This window comes from Enhydra lutris, unplaced genomic scaffold (assembly GCF_002288905.1).
Source record: "Enhydra lutris kenyoni isolate GAN:26980312 unplaced genomic scaffold, ASM228890v2 scaffoldscaffold17, whole genome shotgun sequence".
Taxonomy (NCBI): Eukaryota; Metazoa; Chordata; class Mammalia; order Carnivora; family Mustelidae; genus Enhydra; species Enhydra lutris.
The window spans coordinates 19,158,786-19,174,940 of record NW_019154101.1 but is presented as its reverse complement, the minus strand read 5'-3'; the positions used below and the strand labels follow the sequence as shown (position 1 = coordinate 19,174,940).

The following is a 16,155-nucleotide window of genomic DNA, read 5'->3' as shown; positions in this document are numbered from 1 at the left end:
CTTAATCTCACAAAACAAACTGAGGGTTGATGGGGGGAGGGGTGTTGTGAGGGGGGGAATGGGATTATGGACATTGGGGAGGGTATGTGCTATGGTGAGTGCTGTGAAGTGTGTAAACCTGGCAATTCACAGACCTGTACCCCTGGGGTTAAAAATATATGTTTATAAAAAATAAAATTTAAAAATAAAATTAAAAAAATATATATAAACAAAAGGAATATTTCCATATATATCAATAAATGTAAAAAAATGGCTTAAGGAAAAAAACCATCATCATAGTTCCTTTTATTGTCTTATAGAATTATATTGAGGGATATGTTATATAATTATCCCAGAGGCATGAATAAAATGTAAGGGACCATACTTATTTTAGTACTGATCGAAGTATCAACTGTTATGAATATCTCAACTGCTCCTATTCTAGATAAGGAATGGAATTATTCTATAATGCATTTCAGTATTTTTACGACAAGTTATAAAAAGCATGAAGTGCTAATGTTCTAATGACAACTAATACTTCTCTGTAAGGAAACCTAAATGATGCAAAAAATTAAATTCCTCTTTTTTCTATGCAACATTTCCATCATTGTGGGAGATGCCACCATCTATCATGTCCCTGAGGTGAACAACTTTCTAAGTTATATTTGATTCCTCTTATTCCTCCCACAGATAATTCTAATTCAACATCTCTAATGGTTATTTCTTCCTTTCTGTCTCTACAAATTCTTAATGATCTCTGGTCTGAATCACTGAAACACATTCCCTATCAGCGGCTCTGTTTCTAAACCTTCTGCCCTCTAATTAAGCCAAAATGACATGAGTGAAATCACATTTCTGATTCACTATTGTATTTAGTTAAAACTATTCCCCTTAAATCTCTCTACCAGTCAGCCAACATCCTTCCATCAAATCCAGATAACAAACCTTATCCAAACCTCACTGCATTTCATTGCATTATTTTTCTCCAGTTCTTTTCTCATTCCCCAGCCATTTTCACTGCTCCAAAAAAAAAAAATTACTCATATCTTAATATTATCTTTCCCTTTCTTATATTCCATTCCAGTATTCACCATTTATTTTAAATGTTGCTCTTGCCCTACATGGTGCATATGACATATCTCACAAAGTATTGTGAGAGATGCATTGTTTTCTTTGAAGCGATAAAGTACCTCTAACCTCCTGTGTTTCAGAAGATAAAGTTTGGAAGTGATATCACCAAAACTGCAACATAGGTTATTCCCAATTTCACTCTGCCTCATAGGAAAAACAACTATTCAAGAACAAGACACCACTGAGAGAATCCTAGAACACAATAGTGAGGCTTATGCATCCCCCTTCATTGCAGATGGCACAACAGACTTCTTTTGAAGGGTAAGAGAAGTATCTACACATTGACTTCACTGCCCTCCCCCAGGCCAGTGCAGCACCATTTGGAGAGGTCTCCCCCAGGCCCCTGGTTCCTCCAGTGGGAAAAGAGAAGCCAGGTAGAAGAACCAGTTCTCCCTAACATTGTGGGTCACTTTGTGGGACCTTCTACTCTGATTTCACACCATGGTTATTGGAGGAGAATCTGCAGGGTTCAATCACTAATTTTTTACGGAGAAGTAGAGAGGGACTTGCAACAACATAAATTGGAAGACTGAGTTCATATCTGCATTGCCAACCAGCATGTTCGCTCATCTGCAGAACCAAGTCAGGGGTACTCTCTGATCAGAACTCAGTGGTGTACAAATTGGTCTGATTCAGATCCTCAAATGAGGAATTCTGCTTGCCTTAGAGCCTGGTTTGCCCACACCCAGGAAAGATGCTGAAAGAGCCCACTGTGGAGGGCTGACAACTCCTGGAGGCTGTGTAGCCCTCTGTGGCACTTGAACTAGGAGGTGGTGGGCAGAGCTGATTGCCCGCAGAGCAAAGGCAGTACCAGGTATGGAGAATTCCCATGCTATAAGAAAGCAGGGGGATTTATCCCAACAATGAGGGGAGCTCCCAGCTCCTCCCAACCAGAGTGCCTACATGGGAAGTTGAGAGTAGACCCCTTCTCCTCTCACCCAGCAAAGAGAGCTGACACACATCCATTGTTGAGAATGTCATCTCACCCCATCTGACCAGAAGGGCTGCAGACAATTCCTGAAAGCTGTGCAGCCCAGCAGCAATCAAGCAGAGGGGTAGGTGGGCAGAGCCAATAGTTTTCAGAGCAAAACTAGTGGCTCTGTTCAGTTGAAGAATTTGGGTTGTAGTGCTTGAGTGAAGACAACAAGCAAAGGCTTCATTGGCTTTAGAGCTGTTTCTCCTGCTGTGTTCAGGGATAGAATCTAATTCATAGCCCTGCTCATCACTGAATACAACAACCTTTGGCCTGTCTGACCAGGAAATCTAACCAGAGCACATGGAAAGCTGTATAGTCCGTTCAACAGCTCTGCACAGAGTGATTTTGAATGAAGAGCACAGCTTGTGGCTTCCCTTGTCTGCAGAGCAAAAGCGGTGGCTTCACCTGACCAGAAAATTCAGTGCACGTTCTGGCCTAATTCAAGTCCCCATATAACAAGCTTACAGGCTCTGGGTCCTATCCTACTCCCCTGCCAGGGCAGGGAAGCTAACTCATAACACCATTGACTACTGAATATAGTTTATAGTCCCAACTATCTAATAAGCCTGACCAGAGAAACTAGGCAACCATGGAGCTAATCCCACAGCCTCACTTATGTAGGGAACCAAGCCAGCACTCCTATCCAACTGTTCTCAGGCAGTGGCACACACCCATTCCTGTTCTCAGAGCTGGAAAGTTGCCTTACTCAAAAATAAATCTGAACAGCAGGCCCCACCTGCTCAAGTACCTCACCAGCAGACATACCTAGAAACCCAAACAGAAGTGACTGGTGAAAAACTGTCTCTGCCAAAACAAATCTGTAAAGTCTGGAAGAGAAGCCCAGATTACTGAAATGTACAGATACCAATGTAAGGAATCAAGGATAATGAAAAATCAAGTAAATATGACACTACCAAAGGAACTAATAAAGCATCAATAACTGATTCTAAAGAAATGGAGATCTTTGAACTGTCAGAAATAATTCAGAATTAAGGAAGTTTAGTGAATTACAACACACAGAGACAATGAAATGAAATTAGGAAAGCAATGCACAACCAAAATGAGAAGGTCAACAAAGAAATAGATACAATTTAAAAAAGAAAGAAAGAAAGAAACCTAGAGTTGAAAAACACAATAACTGAAGAATTCACTAGAGAGTTTCATAAGTAGACTCAAACATAGAAGAATCAATGACTGGAGGATAGGTCATTAGAAAATAGCTAGTCAGAAGAGCAAAAAGAAAAAAAAATTAAGAGTGAAAAATGCTTATAGGATTATAGAACACAATGAAAAGAAACAATATTTGCATTATGGGAATTCCAGAAGGAGGAGTTCAAGAGAAAGGAACAGAAAGTATATTTAAAGCAATAATGGCTGAAAACATCTCTGGACAGAGAAACTGACATCTAGATGCATGAGAGTCCAAAGAACTCCCCAGCCAGGCTGAATCTGAATAGGGGTCTATTAAGACATATAATAAATGACTAATTAATAAAATAAAAATAAATAAATTATTCAAGGACAAAGAATTTTAAGAGCTGAAGAGAAAAAGGAGAGGTTACATACAAGGGAACCCCCATAATATTGTTAGCAGATTTCTCAACAGAAACTTCAGGCCAGGAGAGAATGGGATAACAAAGTCAAAAAAGTAACTATTGACAAAGAATTCTGCAACAAATGAAGTTGTCCTTCAGAAATGAAGGAGGAAAAAATACTTTCCCTCAAAAACAAAGGGGGGACCTGGGTGGCTCAGTCAGTTAAGTGTTTGCCTTTGGCTCAGATCATGATCCCAGGGTCTGGGGATATTGTCCTGCTTCAGTCTTCCTGCTCAGCAGGGAGTCTGCTTCTCTTTCTTTCCCCCCCAACCCCATGGTCTCTCTCTCTCTCAAATAAATATGTAAACTCTTAAAAAAAAAAAAAAGCTAATTAAGTGAATTTGTTACCACCAAACTTGCCTTACAAAAAATGCTAAAGGTAGTTCTTTGAGTGCAAAAGTTAAAAAATTAGTGTAAAACAACACTAATTAACATCATTGAAAGACAAAAAGGTACTGTAAATCTCAATGGTAATGGTAAATATACATTCTATGATTTAGATCTAGATTCTATGATCAGGTAATATTAGTACCTAATTCACTTACAACTCTAACTTAAATGTTAAAGAAAATGAACATTATAGAAATAACCATAACTAAAATAATCTGTTCCTAGATACACAATATAAAAAAAAGTAAATTGTAACAAATAACCTAAAATGTGAGAGGAAAAGTAAAAGTGTAAATTTACAAATTATATTGAAGTTAATCAGTTTAAAGTTGGATGTTATAAGTTTAAGATACTTTATGTAAGCCTCATAATAACCATAAAGGGACCTGTAGTAATTACACACACAAAATAAAAGACAGGAAAATACAAAGACAGTAGGATAAAAACAAGGAGCAATGTGTCTACAAAATAAGCAGAAAACAAGGCACAAAATTGAAATAGTAAGTTCTTACCAATCAATAATTACTCTAAAAGTAAACAAAATAGCTTCTCCAATTAAAAGACATAGAATGTCTGAATGGATAAAAAATGCAATATACCACCTACAAGAGACTCACTTTAGCCTTAAATATACACATAGACTAAGAGTAAAGGGATGGAAAAAAACATTTCAAGTAAATGGTGACCAAATAAGCAAACAAATAAACAAACAAGCAAGCAGCAGGAGTAGTTATATTTAGACAAAATAGACTTTAAAGTCTATATAATACTATATAATAAAGGGATTAATACATTAATGAAACATGCCAACTGTAAATGTTTATATATATAAACATTTTATATATATATATATAAAAGTTTAAATATACAAATCAAAAACTAATGGAGCTAAAAAGAATAATAAACAGTAATATAATAACAGTTGGGAACTTTAATATCCCACTCTCAACAATAAATTGATCATCTAAACATAAATCAATAAGGAAACAGTGTATTTATACAACACTATAGACTAAATGGACCTAACAGACACATATAGAGAACATTTTACCCAATAAGAGCAGAGTACACATTCTTCTCAAGCCCACATACAATATCTTCTAGAACAGACCATATGTTAGACACCAAAACAAGTTGTAGTAAATTTAAGAAGACTGAAATAATACTAAGAACATTCTCTGACCACAATGACATAAAATTAGAAATCAATAATAAGAGGAAAACTGGAAAATTCATGAACATATGGAAATTAAATGCCTGAACAACCCAATGGATTGAAGAAGAAATTAAAGGAGAAATTTAAAAAAAGTTTCTTGAGATAAATAGAAATGAAAACATAGCATACCAGAACTTGTGAAATTCAGCAAAAGCTGCTCTAAGAGAGGGTTTAGAGCAATAAACACCTACATTAAGAAACAAGAAAGATGCTAAATAAACAACCTTAATATACACCTTATGGAGCTAGAAAAAGAAGAGAACAGACTGAGCCCAAGTTAGTAGAAGAAATTCTATAATCACTATTTGAGCAGAAATAAATGAAATAGACATCAGAAAAACAACAAGATTAACCAAACTATGAATTTGTTCTTTGAAAAGACAAACAAAATCAACAAACCCTTAGCTACACTAAACAAGGGAAAAAGAGAAAGGACCCAAATCAACAAAATTATAAATGAGAAAGGAGATTTTACAAAGAATACCACAGAACTTCACAGAATCATAAGAGGTTACTATGAACAACTAAATCCCAACAAACTGGACAGTGTAAAAGAAATGGAAAAATTCTTAGAAACACACAATTCGCCAAGACTGAATCAAGAGGAAATAAGAAAATTTGAATAGATAAATTACTAGTAAGGAGATTCAATTAGTAATCAAAAAGTCCCCAATTAATGCAAACCTAGGGCCACATGATGTCCCTGATAAATTTTACCAAATATTTAAGAAAGAATTAACACCAATCCTTCTCAAACTTTTCCAAAAATTCAGAGGAAGGAACAGTCCCGAACTCATTTTACAAGGTCAGCATTACCCTGATAACCAAGAAAAGGACACTATTAGAAAAAAAAGAGAAAAAAAATAATTATAGACCAATATCCCTGATGAATATTGACACAAAAGTTCTCAATAAATTACTGGCAAAATGAATTCAGCAGCACATTAAAAGGTTCATTCACCATGATCAAATGGGACTATCCCTGGAATGCAAGGAAGGTTTGGCATATTCAAATCAATCAATATGATACACCACATTAATGGAATAAAAGAAAAGAATCATATTATCATCTCAATGGACACAGAAAAAAAATTTGACAAAATTCAATATCTATTCATGATAAAAACTCTTAAAAAATTAGGCACAGAAGGAATATATCTCATCATAATAAAGGGCATATATAACAAGCTTGCAGCTGAGATCATATTCAATGGTGAAAAGTTGAAAGCTTTTCCTCTAAGACAAGGGTGCCCACTCTCACCACTCTTATTCAACATAGTACTAGAACAATCAGGCAAAAAGAGAGAAAGGGATAAAGAGAAAGGGAGAGAGAGAGAGAGAGGGATGGAGGGAGGGAAAGAGAAGGGAGGGAGGGAAGGAAGGAAGGAAAGAAGTTAGGAAGGGTATTAGAATTGGAAAGGAAGAAGTAAAACTGTCTTTATTTGCACATGACATGGCTTTATATATAGAAGATCTTAAAGACACAACCAAAAAAGATTTAAATCAAATCAATGAACTAAGTAAATTCAAAGAATAAAAAAAAAATCAGTAAGTTCTTACCAATCAATAATTACTATAATTGTAATTGTATATACACACAGTATGTATATACACACAGATCAGTAGTGTATATACACACAGAACAACAAATTTTCTGAAGAAGAAATAAAGAAATTGATCCCACTTACAATAGCAACAAAAACAGAACAAAAATACTTAGGTATACATTTAATTAAGGATCTCTATTCTGAATACCACAAGATAGTAAGGAAAGAAATTAAGGTAGACACAAATAAATGGAAAGGTATTCCATGTTCATGGACTGGAAGAATTAATATTGTTAAAATGTCACTACTACCAAAAGCCAGCTATAGATTCAATGCAATCTCTATTAATATTCCAATGGGATTTTTTACAGAAGTAGAAAAAAAAACACTTAAAATTTACATGGAATCACAAAAGATCCCAAATAGATAAAGAAATCTTGAGAAAGAAAACCAAAGCAGGAGGCATTATACTACCTGATTACAGGTTATACTATAAAGCTATAGTCATCAAAACAGAGAAATAAACCAATGAAACAGAACTGAGAACACAGAAATAAACTCAAGCATATGTGATCAACTAATATTTGATAAAGGAGCCAAGAATACTCAATAAGAAAAGACAGTTTTTCAAAAAATGATGCTGTGATAATTGGATATTCACATGCAAAAGAATGACATTGGACCCAAATCTTACACCAGTTAAAAAAATGAACTCAAAATGGATTAAAGACTAAAATGTAAGACCTGGGGACACCTGGGTGGCTCAGTAAGTTAAGCCTCTGCCTTTGGCTCAGATCATGGTCTAAGGGTCCTGGATCAAGCCCCACATCAGGCTCCCTGCTCAATGGGAAGCCTGCTTCCCATTGAAGCCTCACTCTCTGCCTGCCTCTCTGCCTATGTGTGATCTGTCTTTCTTTCTGTCAAATAAATAAATAAAAAATCTTTAAAATGTAAGACCTGAAACCAAAAAATTCCTGTAAGAAAACATAGGAATAAAGTTCCTTGATGAAGGTCTTTGTAATGATTTTTGGATAGGACATCTCAAGCATAAGCAACAAAATCAAAAATAAACAAGTGGGACTATATCAAACTAAAAAGCTTCTGTATAACAGAAAAAAAAACCCAACTAAGTGAAACTAAAACCTACAGAATGGGAAAATATTTGCAAACTATATATCTCATAAGGAGTTAATATTAAAAAATATATAACACGGCTCAATAGCAAAACAAACAAAACCTCTGAATAACCCAATTAAAAAATAGGCAAAGAATGTGAGTAGACATTTCTCCAAAGATGACATATGAAAATCAAATAGGTCTGTGAAAAGTTTCTAAAAATCACTAGTCATTAGGGAAATGAAAATTAAAACCACAATGAGGTATCACCTCATGCTTAACAGAATGGCCATCACTAAGGGGCACCTGAGTGACTCAGTTAGTTCCACAATTGTGGAATTGTAAATTGGTACAGCCACTATGGAAAACAGTATTGAGGATCCTCAGAGAATTAAAAATAAAACTACTATATGATCCAGAAGTTCCACTTCTGAGAATATATCCAAAGGAAATGAAACACTAACACAATAAGATATTAGCACCCCCATATTCATAGAAGCATCATTTACAATATCCAAGACATGAAAACCACCTAAGTGTCCATCAATGGATGAATGGATAAATAATTCCTGATACACACACACACACACACACACACACATAAATATATATAAATAAATTCGTGACATATATATCTTATCTATATATCACGAATTATTTATTTATATATATTTATGTGTGTGTGTGTACATACACACACACAATAGAATATGACTGAAACATAAAAAATTAAGAAATCCTACCATTTGCCACAATACATGTGGACCTTAAAGACATTATGCTAAGTGAAATAACTCTGACAGAAAAGGACAAATACTATATGATGTTACTTATATGTGGGATCTAAAACGAACAAACAACAAAGCAAAGCAAAACAAAAAACCCATTTAAAGAAGATCAGACTTTTGGTTGCCAAAGGCAGGGGAAGGGGAAATTAGAGGAAGGTGGTCAAAAAGTATAAACTTATAAGGTAAATAAATGGTAGGAATGCGATGTACAGCATGATGACAATACCAGCACTGCAGCAGGATATACAGGAAAGTTGCTAAGAGAATAAATCCTAAGAGTTGTCATCAGAAGGAGAATTTGTCTTTCCTTTTTTCTTCTCTTTTCTTTTTAATGTATCTATATAAGAGGATGGATGTTATTTGAACCTATTGTGGTAATCATTTCACAATATATATAAGTCAAACCATCATGCCACATACCTTAAATTCATATAGTGATGTATGTCAATTTCTCAAAACTGGAAAAAAAATAATGTAAAGTTCTAGAGCACAAACAATACTACCTTGTCTGAAATGGGAGTATTTGGGGAAGACCAAATACCATAACAGTTACACTAAAACATGGGTTCCTGAGGGCAGAGGTTTTGTTTCATTTTATTCACTGCTATAGCTCAAGAGCCTAGAGCTCTTAGCACATAGCAGTCACTCAAAATATCTGTTGAATACACTAATGAATAAATCAATAAGTATATCCTCAAAAGACTGACCCATACTTACTATGCATAAGTCTTTATAGAACATATGATAATACCCTCAGCACAAAATGTAACTATACTTATTGTGTTGTGATATAAACTCAACAACTATTGATTCAAATACTTCGACATTCCATGCATCACTCTACATATGAAAGCAATTAACTCAGTTGGCTGGGCTGATCTAACAGAATACCATAACCTGAGTGGTTTATAACCAACAAAAATTTATTTCAAACAGTTTTAGAGGATAGAAAATCAAGATCAAGGTTCTCACAGATTCAGTGCCCGGTGAAGTCTCACTTACTGGTTCATAGGTGGCTAACATTTTTCTGTGACTTCAAGTGATGGAAGGGGTCAAGGGAGTTCTCTGGGGTCTCTTTCAAAAGGGAACTAATCTCATTTATGAGGTCTCTGCCTTCATGAGCTAATCACCATCCAAATGTCCCACTCCCTAATATCATCACATTGGGGATTAGATTTCAACATATGAATTCTGTAGGGATCCATACTTAATAATCAAGAAAATAATCAGGGGAGCCTGGCTGGCTCAGTCAATACAACATGTACCCTCTTGACTCAGGGTTCTAAGTTTGAGCCCTATGTTGTGTGTAGAGATTACTTAAATATAAAATCTTTAAAAAAATCATTAATGTTGCTTTATCTAGTACTAGAATGGGGTGATTATCTTGAGGATTTGAGAATTGAATTCTACATCCCTACAAGTCACATATCAACTATCAGTTATGGCCAAGATATTTATCTTTCCAAGTAGCTAGTATTAGAAAATTCCATGAGCACTATGATTTTATTAAAATAACTTTTTTTCTCTTTTGGAACATTAGAATGAAACATTTTGTGTGCACTACTACATCAGGTGAATTTGTGTGTGTGTATTGTTGTGGTTTTTTGTTTGTTTTTTAATTTTTAAGCTTTTTAAAAAAGAATGTATTTATTTATTTGACAGAGAGAAAGGGAGAGAGAGCACAAGCAGAGGAGAGGCAGAGGAAGAGGGAGAAGCAGGCTCCCCACAAAGTAGGAGAAGCCCGATATGGGACTCGAAAGACCTGAGCTGATGGTAGTGCCCTAACCAACTGAGCTACCCAGGCATCCCTTGTTTTTGTTTTAGAGAGAGAGAGTATGCGAGTCAAGGTGTGGGGCATAAGGAATGGGAGAGAGAGACTCTTAAGCAGGCTCCATGGCTTGATCTCACAACCCCAAGTTCATGACCTGAGCTGAAATCAATAGTTCAATACTTAACTGACTGAGCCACACAAGCACACCTGAATTTGTGGGTTTTAATGTTGTTAGTTACTTATTAAAAATCAATTACTGATACATCAATTTTTAACTACAAATACAGCATACACTATTTGTTAAACAAAGGAAGATTATTCATGAAAATACAAAATTTAACAAATGACAAGTGACAGAATTTCACAGAGATTTCTGTCTTTAGACAGACACCTATGACTTGAATTTGATCTATGTGCTCATTCTGTGGGAAGAGAGGGCAGTATTAGCTAACAAACACAGTCCAAGCATATTGAGGACATCAACAAAATGGGGGCACCCTCAAATTCTAAGTATGGAAATGATCTTCATGAGAAGGAACAGATTTCTTTCAATTTCTATGTACTTATTTTATGGTTTAGTACTATTTTTATTTTAAAAAAAATTAAGGATTTATTTTATGAGGCACCTGGGTGACTCAGTGAGTTAAGCATCTGTCTTTGGCTCAGGTCATGATCCTGGAGTCCAAGGATCGAGCCCCACATTGGGTTCCCTGCTCAGCAGGGAGTCTGCTTCTCCCTCTGCCCCTTATCCCACTCTCATGCGCTCTCTTTCTCTCTCTCAAATAAATAAATAAATAAAATCTTAAAAAAAAAATATTTATTTTATTTATTTTATAGAGGGTGGAGGGCCAGAGGGGAGGGAGACAGAGAGACACAAGCAGACTCCATGCTGAGCATGGAGCCCAACATGGGGCTCAATTTCAGGACCCTGAGATCAGACTTGAGCCAAAACCTAGAGTCAGATGCTCCACTGACTGTACCACCCAAGTGCCCCAGTATTGTTTTTATTTTTACTTACAAACCAAAAGGATGTTAAAAATCATCTTTAAGTTAGCTCACTTAAAGACCTTGCTCTGACCTTCTAGAGAGAAGTTGGAAAGATCAAACTGATGTTTAGGAAGTTCAACCCCACAATGTCACTCTTCTTGATGCTTCCAAAGCCATGGCCAAAGACAGCTTCTCTGAACAATCAAGTACTATATTTTGGGGGCACAATGGTTAATTTTATATGCCAACTTGACTGGAGTATGAGGCACTGAGACATTTGGTCAAACATTATTCTAAGTGTCTATGAAGATGCTTCTGGGTAAGAGTAACATTTGAATCAGTAGAGTGAGTAAAGCAGATTTCCCTGCCTCCTTATTGTGGGTGGGCCTCATCAGATCAATTGAAGACCTGAACTAAACCAAAAGGTTGATTTAGAGGGAACTCCTCTCGCCCAACTGGTTGAGATAGAGCCCTTTTGGTGTTTTCTGGCTTTTGGACTCAGAAGAAAATATTGATTCTTCTTGGGTCTTGAGCCTTGGACTTTGGACTGGAACTTATACTGTAAGCTTTCCTAGGTGCCAGGTTTCTGGACTCGAACTGGGACTACACATCAGCTCTCTCGGGTCTCCAATTAGCTAACTACAGATCTTGGAACTTCAGACCCCATAATCATATGAGGCAATTTCTTATAATAAATCTATAGATAGATAGTTACAGTTAGTGCTACGGATGAATACATAAACATGTATCTCTGTTGGTTATCTTTCTCAGAAGAATTCTGACTAATACAGGCAGCATTTATTATTAGCAGGTGATGATTTACTTTTTTTTCTTTTTGACCATCTAATATAATACTGCTAAAGGAAACCAAGGAAGAAAGTGAAGAAAGATGATAGAGAAAGTGTGAGTATAACATTTCCTTACCAGAATTCTAGTACTACAAAAGCTGGAGAGACATAAAACAAGCCATCTTAGAGATGACTTCATAGAGCCCAATTTCTCCATATTGTTTTTCCAATGTCATTTGTACAGAATAATGAACCATTATATTAAAACAAAAATAAAGAAGAAACTTGGACATTAAATATATAGCTCTTAAAATATGAGGTCATATAAACATTAGACTCAGAACATGATATCTAGGTCTTGTAGGCCCACTCCAATGCTTAGGCCCAGGTTGTATGAGGTACCATCATAGACTTCAGACCTAACAAGCCTGGACTTCATTTCTCCCTCTGCTGCCTAAAAATGGCTTAACCTTAACCAGCTCACTTTATCTCTTTTGGCATTCATTTTCTTATTTATAGGTGGAGAAGTAACATCTACTCTTTCGGAGTAGATGAGGATTAAATGAAATCATACACAAAATTCCCATTGAGTAGCATATATGAGCACATAAAACATGGTCCCAATTGTTGTTGTACAACTATATTTGCAGAGCTCTTATGCATAAGTGGCTGACACTGGCCTCCAGGGTTGAGCTTACAGGAGCTGTTTTGCTGGGTCTGTAGTGTTTGCAGGGGGATTTGGAGACCAGTCTCTTCTTTCCAGTCTCTACCAGTATGTAGCATTTCATTATGATTCAGTCTTTTTTTTTTAAGATTTTATTTATTTATTTGACAGAGAGAGATCACAAGTATGCAGAGAGGCAGGCAGAGAGGCGGGGGGCGGGGGGAAGCAGACTCCTTACTGAGCAGAGAGCCTGAGGTGGGGCTCGATCCCAGGACCCTGAGATCATGACCTGAGCCAAAGGCAGAGGCTTAACCCACGGAGCCACCCAGGCGCCCATGATTCATTCTTTTAATTATTTATAGCAGTACAATTCTTTTCAACTACCACTCAGTTTCATATTTGAAATTCCAGCAGTGCTTTGAGTGTTTTTTTTTTTAAAGATTTTACTTATTTGACACAGAGAGATCACAAGTAGGCAGAGAGGCAGGCAGAGAGAGAGGGGGAAGCAGGCACCCTGCTGAGCAGAGAGTCCGATGCAAGGCTTGATCCCAGGACCCTGAGATCATGACCTGAGCTGAAGGCAGAGGCTTAATCCACTGAGCCACCCAGGTGCCCCGTTAGTGTTATTTTTGTCCTAATTTTATAAAAGAATCTATAACTTTATAAAAGAAAATGACTTGTCTGTATTATAAAACCAGAAAATGGTACAGCAAAGGTTAGAAACCAGGTCTTCTGATTCCAAGTCTTGTCAAAATATAAATATCACTTAAGAGAGATTACTTGTCTTATCAAAATATAAATACCACTTAAGAGAGATTACTTGAGCTATTTCCATAAAAAACATATTCTATAAGTGTCACGAAGAGTTATTCTCATCAGTTCACAGTTGCATCCCATGTATTGGACCATTATGTAACAATGACGCTAATGAGTATATGTTAATTTATAGGTATAAGTTAAATTTCACACGCCTGAACTTAAGGTTTTCCTACTGTTCAAATGAGTCAAACTAAACTTGAATTTCATTACTTTTATCCCCAGTGATGTTCTAGTAAGCCACAGCTGTTTCCAGCTCCCTGGTTTTATTTACTTATTGACAATCTGACAGAAAGCAAGGTCCAAAAGCAAAAGGACACAAATCAAACCTTTTAGAGAAGGAAGAAATAAAGAATGACTAGGAGTGCGGTGACCAAGCTAGATGACTAACTGTAAACCAGAGAATCTATTTTGCATGAGACAAGACCTCCAGGATTTTATTGAATAATTTTAAAATTCTGCTAAATTTCTGGTATTTCTGTCAAATGCAGCATCTTTTAAATGGTTCTACCCTTCAAAAATCAATAAAAGGAAGAATTGTATTCTCTTCTATCATAAATATATTTTTTCTATGTGATTGGAACAAAGCCTTGAAATAACCAACTATAGGGAGCATGCTTTGACAGCTTTTCCAATGGTCACTGCTGCAGTCAAGCAAAGCCGTAAACTCTCTAGCTCAGGGCAAATGAACTATTTCTCACTATGCTCTCTGCTGGAAAAGTCCTTGCCTGATCTTTCAGGCAAAAATGAAAAACTGAAAAATCAATCTCTGCTTTGCTTATGATTTCAAAATCTTTTAAGGGTCATTTCTGGCCCAATTTATTCTTCAGTGTCTATAGCTAAGAAGTAATGGAGGAAATCAAAAGCATCACAAAGATCATTCCTTTGTCAATTTAGCAAATACATATTGAATATCTACTATGTATGCAGCATTATATTAGGTGCTGACTACTATGTTAAACTAAAAGAAAAGGGACCTCCCAAAGCTTATAGTCTGTATATGAACTATCATTTTAAGAATTCAGTTGCTCTGAAAGAAGCCTAATTATTTAAAAAATAATCAGAAATTAAAAAGATACTAAAGTACATTTTCGAGTTTTTAAAGTACTTTTAATTTAGGAAAAAGGAAAGACAAAAAAGAAAAAGAAAAGTCAAGCAGAGAGAATCAACTATCATATGGTTTCCCTTGCTTGTGGAGCATAAGGAATAACATGGAGGGTACTGAGAGATGGACTGAGTTCCACTTTCTTGTCTCTTCAAATGAGTTGGGGGAAATTGGAGGGGGAGACAAACCATGAAAGACTGTGGGCTCTGAGAAACAAACTGAGGGTTTTGGAGGGAGGCGTGGGGGGTGAGGTGAGCCTGGTGGTGGGTATTATGGAGGGCACATATCACATGGAGCACTGGGTGTGGTGCATAAACAATGAATTTTGGAACACTAAAAAAATTAAATTAAATTAAATTTTTTAAAAAAGTACATAAAATCCAATATTTAAACCATCAAAACTCTAAAAGATAAATGAGCAGAGGACATAAACAGATAATTCATGAAAGAGGAAATATATCTGGATCACAAAACATGGAAAAGATTGTACCTTCCTAGTATTGCAATAAATACAAGATAAACACTTTATTTTTTTTTATTTTTTTAGAAATTTTTTTAAAAGATTTTTTATTTTTTTGAAAGACAGAAGTCACAAGCAGGCAGAAAGGCAGGCAGAGAGAGAGGAGGAAGCAGGTTCCCTGCTAAGCAGAGAGCCTGATGTGGGGCTGGATTGCTAAATAGAGATTAGTAACCAATAGAATCCATGAAATCCACTCTCTGACTGAGGTAGAGGAAAGGACAGCAGGGTCAGCGATAAGAAGGTAGAGGGTTCATAAGATCACAAGAAGTTCAAGTTTTGGCCATGTTCTCTGCAGCACCAAAAGTAATGTATAAATAGATTCAGTGTTTTCACATGTTTTCCCTGCTCTTTGAGCTTCCTCTGAGAACACTGAGTTGAAGCTAAGAACTCTGAATCCTAGAAGACAACTTGAAAAAATTATATTTAACCTTAGACTCTATAGTCATAGGGGGATTTTTACTTGATGGAGAGTTTGCTCTGTGTGTTCTGACTCTTTTTGGATCTGAAGAGACAAGAAAGTGGAAGTGATTTCAGAATGGGTTCAGAGTCTATTGCTCTGCAGAGGTATATGCTCCCAACTGTTAAAAGGCTTCTCATTCACTGAACAAATATTTATTGAGTAGCTACTCTGTGTCAGGCCCTGGTGAACAAGACAGGCACAGTCCTGGACTTCAAAAGGTCACATCATGCCAAATTGCCATTGACAGATTAAGGAAACAAAAGGTCAAAAGGACAGAATGATTACAGATACCTGCTAACCCCTTTT

At 36.1% G+C, this 16,155-nt stretch overlaps 1 protein-coding gene across 1 annotated transcript in view; it reads right to left on the bottom strand.

Annotated features, from left to right (window-relative positions):
• LOC111147665 (sodium/potassium transporting ATPase interacting 2) overlaps nucleotides 1–16,155 on the bottom strand; it is a 998,919-nt gene that overhangs the window by 401,970 nt on the left and 580,794 nt on the right. The gene's annotated exons all lie outside the window — the stretch shown is intronic.